Source organism: Balaenoptera physalus, assembly GCF_965194825.1.
Source record: "Balaenoptera physalus genome assembly, chromosome: 9".
Lineage (NCBI taxonomy): Eukaryota > Metazoa > Chordata > Mammalia > Artiodactyla > Balaenopteridae > Balaenoptera > Balaenoptera physalus.
Window position 1 is genome coordinate 59647492 of NC_138888.1, and position 5942 is coordinate 59653433.

General features: G+C 45.6%; 1 long non-coding RNA gene across 1 annotated transcript; it reads left to right on the top strand.

The window, feature by feature from the left end:
• The first annotated feature begins 357 nt into the window (after positions 1–357).
• On the top strand, positions 358–5062 carry LOC309667227. The gene is made up of 2 exons (XR_014267640.1): positions 358–2453; positions 4609–5062. It is a non-coding gene; the product is annotated as an uncharacterized lncRNA (long non-coding RNA).
• The last annotated feature ends 880 nt before the right edge of the window (positions 5063–5942 follow it).

Consider the following 5942-nt stretch of genomic DNA (forward strand, 5'->3'; position numbering starts at 1 on the left):
CTATACAAAATGTTTCCATTTTTATAAAAAAACAAAAAACTAGGTGAGACAAATGTACATGCACAGAAAAAACACTGGGATATATTCACTAAAATGTTAATAGCAGTTATCTCTGAGTTAGTGGATAACGATTGATTTAAAGTTTTACCTTTGTGGTTTTCTGTACTTTTCTAATTTTCCACCATAAATATATACTTGGCAATCAGAAAAAAATTAAGCATGTTTGGACTGAGGAAACTTTGTACTTACAGGATTCTCATGACTATATTGAGGACCATATAATCCTCTTCATCATTTCCTTCAACTTGGAAGAAATCATTTTGGAATGACCTTTTAGGTGAATCATGAGCTTTGTCTTCCTTGATACTAGAAAATGTGTGAGTCCTGAGCACGCTGGAAAAGGAACATCCTGATTCAGTCTCTCTTACCTGGGTATTAAGATGTATTAAAGAGGAAATATTTTGTTTGGATGCTCTGAGGTATTTAGAGAATTGCCTCAGCTCAACAGACTACTTTATTACAACAGCTATGGCTTAAGACCGTTGGAAGCCAGGGTGCTTTCTGAGATGCAGTGATCCAGCTTTGAAGAGAAATGCTCTTCTAAATTGGGGTAGGACCTTGCAGCCTGTGGTTTTCATCGAGAGTCAGCATGCGTCCCCACCCCCTGAGATGAGTGGGCGCCTGCTCGCCCAGTCCAGGCACGCCTGAGCATCAGGGGGAGCGGCCTGATGGGGCCTCCCTTTGGAAAGGTTGCCGACTGTTACTCAAGAAAATTGCTTTTGTTCTCCAGCTCTTGTTACTGCTAGTCTGGCCCTGGGTGTCTGCGGTAAATGAAATTCTACGTAAAGTTTGGAGAAAGTTGAATACTTTTCTTGGGTTTGAGGCTAGAAATCTAGAAAGTTCTGGGCAAAAGCCTGTTCATTTTTATTTTGGAAGTCAGCTTTTGCTTGACCTCTTGGACATGGTGCCATCACAGAGTCGACTACCTGCCATCTCTGGTGTCGTGTCCTTTTTTGGGGATTCACACTGCCCTGGATCAGGGGCTCACAGGCAGATGGGGCAGATTGAGGGAAACTGGGAAGAGGCCAGGAATGGCTCTTGGTCTGCTTGCAGCAGCCGAGGGAGGCTTGGTTTGGCCAGAGCAGGAGAGATTCCAAGGAGCAGGGAAATAGCCTGGCAGAGCCAGTCATGCAGCCAGCAATGGGAATCCAAGACAAGGTAGCCGGGGGCCCCAGCAGAGAGGCAAATCCCAGCAGAAGGAGTTAGTCAGTGATCTGAATACCCAGTAAGCAGCCGGTCAGTGGGTAGCAGGGCACCAGACACCAGGTGAGGGTTCAGAGACGCTGGACACTTAGCACAAGAGAGTAGTATGGTCCAGCATTGGCCATGTGGTACGGCTGAAGGGGCATGGGCTTTGGGGTCAGACAGACCTGGATTTAATCCTGGCTTCACCACTGACTCACCATTGGTAAAGACCTCAGATGTCTTACCTTTGAGCTAATGCCAACTAGCTCTGGGGGGTGTTGGGAGAATTAAGTAAGTTGGGATATATTGTATAATGCATTCAGAGCAGACACACAGAGGGACCTTCTTAAGTTCTATTGACCCAGCTCAGGATTAGAACTGGGAGGGTCCCTGGGCTTGCAAGTGGAGAACCAGTTGTCCCAGCCAGGAGACCTGTTGTGCTGAGGCTGAAAGCCAGCCTGGGTCTCACACTTTTGATGGGAATTTTAGGAAAATATTCCCGCTGGATTTTTCTACTTTCTTTTCTAATGGCTTCTCTTTGGAAAACCGAGGACTTTGATTTTATTTGATCATCATCTGAGATGATTAGAAGAAATGGGGGTGGTCTGAAAAGCAACTGAAGTTGGACTTGTGGAGAGAATTCCAAGATGCAGCGAGAAATTCCTGCAAAGAAATAAAATTATGAATGTCTGTGGAAAGGGACAATAAAAATGTAAAGATTATTGTTTATCTGACACATTGCTTTCCAATTTCAGTGAAAGAAAATGAGTATGGACCTATTCTTATGGTTTTAAACTCTTTGCAAATAATCTAAGAAGAGTTATTGAGGTCAATATTTTTTTTATCAGTTTGTAAAATTACTACCACTGTCACCCTTTCAGCACTGCATTAAGAAACTCCAGCTTTTCTATAGTCATGACATAATGCCCACTATGACATTCGGTGAAAATAAATTAAGGATGTTAACTCCTTGAACCTACAGGAATGTGCCACATTAACCTCTGCCTCACTGACTCATTAGCATAGTGTTTCTCGCTTCCTTGCAGGCTCTCAATAAAGGGTTGAGCTGAAATGAATGAAGAACAACATTTTATTTTATAGCTTTATTGAGGTATAATTGATTTACAAGAAGCTGCATCTATGTAATGTATACAATTTGATGAGTTTGGACATATGCATACACCTGTGATGCCTTCACCACAATCAAGGTAATACACATACTCCCCACCTTCAAAAGTTTCCCAATAAACATCATTTTTAATTGAATGCTCCATTTATGCTCCATTCTAAGAAAACCCAAAGAACATTGAGATTACCAGACAGATACATAAGATGATGGTGGTTTGGACGTGAGGGAAGTTAAAATTCATACTACAAATGGTTTCTTATTTTACACAGTAAAAACAACTTTAAAGAGAAGGTTCCTGTGTTGAGTTAAAAATAAGATTCAGCTTTGAGAAATTCATCTTTGCATCCCATTTTGGGGATGTGTTTAGTTTCATGAACTAAGGAACATAGATACTTAGTTTTCTATTAAAGTCATTTTTTAAAAAAGCTTGATTTGGACTTCCCTGGTGGTCCAGTGGTTAGGACTCCACACTTCCACTGCACGGGGCACGGGTTCGATCCCTGGCTGGGGAACTAAGATCCTGCATGCTGCATGGTCAAAAAAAAAAAAAAAAAAAAAAGCAAGCTTGGGACTTCCCTGGTGGTGCAGTGGTTAAGAATCTGCCTGCCAATGCAGGGGACACGGGTTCGAGCCCTGGTCTGGGAAGATCCCACATGCTGCAGAGCATAAGCCCGTGTGCCACAATGACTGAGCCTGCACTCTAGAGCCCATGAGCCACAACTACTGAGCCCGTGTGCCACAGCTACTGAAGCCCACGCGCCTAGAGCCCGTGCTCCGCAACAAGAGAAGCCACCACAATGAGAAGCCCGCGCGCCACAACGGAGAGTAGCCCCCGCTCGCCACAACTAGAGAAAACCCACGTGCAGCAACAAAAACCCAACGCAGCCCCCCAAAAGAGGTTGATTTCCCTGAGGTGTCAGAGAATATGTAGTCTCTGACCCTGATGAGAAAAGGAACTTTCCCAATTCTGCTATGGACCTAAAACCTGAATTCCTAAGACCGAGATTCTAAACCCTTCTCTAATTCACCCGTTGAAGCCTCTACCCCAAATCTGCGTCCTTACACATGTGGTGGAACAACAGTCCTGGGGACAGAAAGTCCCTGGACAGGAGATGTCTGTGTGTCAGAGTCTCTTGGCCTCCCAGCACTGGTCATTCTTGGCGTGGTGGGAGTTCTCTGCAGAGAGCTGAATGACCCTGTGGGTACTGGGCTGTGGGGAGAGATTCTAGTTCTAGAGTAGCCAAGGGGCAGAGGCAAGACCTCAGTATAATGGTGATACACTCAGAGAAGACGATGCCCAAACTATAAGGGAGGAAGTGGGTTATTTATGGTTCGGCTGTAAGATTCAGCCTTGTTTACATTGCCCTGATGTGTTTGTTTACCAATGCTGAGAGTCATGCCACTGACATATTTTGAAGCATCTTCGGTGGGTCATAAAGATTAACTGTAGTTCACCAGCAAGAGCACTTCATAATCAATATTGGAGGCCAGTCAAAGACACAATTTTAGCCACAAAGACAAGGTAGATTCAATCTGAGCCTGCCTCTTGGTCAAGCCAAATAGTTTGCCATTGAGATAGAGTAAGGTTCTTTATGCAGGGATTGAATTTTTAAAATGTCATCTATATTTCTAAAATTATTTCAAACTATCCACATTACATATTGATCCTATAGCACGTTGATGTATAATCCAGCTCTCTCATACCTACCCTACTGCATTTCTCCCAGCCCCACTATGTGTATCCCGAGGTCCAGATTTGCTGAATTATTCACTGTTCCCTTTGTACAGCCTGTGGTTATTTGCCTCTGTGTCTTTGTTGAGGCTGTTCCTTCACCTGAAATATCCCTGCCCTCCGCAGGCCAAATACTGTCTTTCCTTTAAGACCCTGCAATGGGACTGAATATTTGTGTCTCCCCAAAATTTGTATGTTGAAACCTAATGCCCAACGTGACGGCATTAAGAGGTGGGGCCTTTGGGAGGTGATTAGGTCATAGGGGTAGAGCCCTCATGGCTGGGATTAGTGCCCTTGTAAAAGAGGTCTGACAGAGCTCCCTAGTCATTCCCACGTGCGGTTGCAGTGAGAAGACGGCTGTTTAGGAGCCAGGAAGTGGGTTCTCACCGGATAACAAATCTGCTGAGAACCAGCCTTGATCTTGGACTTCCCAGCCTCCAGATCTGTGAGAAAAAATGTTTGTTGTTTACAAGCCACCCAGTTTATGGTATTTTTGTTATAGCAGCCCAAACGGCCTAAGACAGACCCTGCTCAAGTACTGATTCTCCGTGACGACTTTCGGAGCGCAGGCTAGATGCCCCACCCCATTCCCTTACCCCATCCGGAGGACCCGCAGATGGGTCCTGTAAACACTGGAACTTCCTCTGGAGAGTATTCTCCGGCCACAGGCTGGGGTTTGTGCTGCCAGGCAAAGAGAGTGAATGTCCTAGGAGCTACCTTCAACCCGGAGCGATGAGAGTTGAGGGAAGAACACTCCAGCTTCTTCCTCCCTCACTGCGATGATTCTGAGGTGTGTTCAGGGCTCCCCCAGTGGCTCCGCGTGGAGGTGAGCCCCAGCTGCTCATAATGGTAACCTACTCCTTACAATACCTTGTTTTGGTCTTCTTCATTTTGCTGCCTTCTACTCCCTGTGCTTCCTGAGATCCTCTCCCCCACCAATAAACTACTTACACTCAGATCTTTGTCTCAGGGTTTGCTTTTGGGGAAATAAACTCCCAGACAACTTCCCCGATATTCCAAATGCCAGTAATGTCTTTCCATTCCCAGGACACATGCCACTCTACTTCTTCTTTTATCATTGCAACAATTATATTTTACCTTACCTTCGAGAAATTATATCCGTGACTTATCTCCTCTATTAACCTTTTTGAGGGCAGGATCCTCTGGTGAGCTCTCCTTTCATTTTCCACACTGCCTCACACAGTACTTTTCACAGAATAGATATTCAATATCTATCTGGTGAATAAGTGACTGATGAATGGATGAACGAATGAATGACAAAGCTCCTTGTGCTTTGTCCGTATCGGTGGAGACAGAACACATTCTGGAGGCTCTGCCTCCCCACTCTTTGCACATGGGAAGAACTCAAAAGGTGTTAGTGGCAGGAAAGAAAAGCATATTTGGTGGAAACAAAGCTATCCTCAGGAGGGGCCAGAGTGGTTTACCAGGCCCGTGCCCAGCTCGTGGTAACTTGATCCAAAGGTATTCGAGAAGCTTGCATGTTCTGCAGACTCTAGAGGCCATTGGCAGCCAAACCCAGTTTGCTGGGGCCTCACAGAAACAGCCAGAACGGTCTGTCAGTCTGGGCTCTGTCCCTGTCTCTGTGAATGAGCCTCAGGACTGGCCGTTGGCAAGAGGGAGGCTTGCCTCCCTGACAGCTGTCAGCTGCCCATGCATGGTAGGAAACCAACTCAAGTGGCAGCCTATAAAATTCAGACTACTCTGAACCACTGAAGGGAAGCCTTAAAACCCCTCACATAGCGCCCTAGGGCCTGATCTCAGCCTGAAGAAACCCCTGTGGGGCTGGAGCTTGGCTGGACTCCCCTGGGATGCATG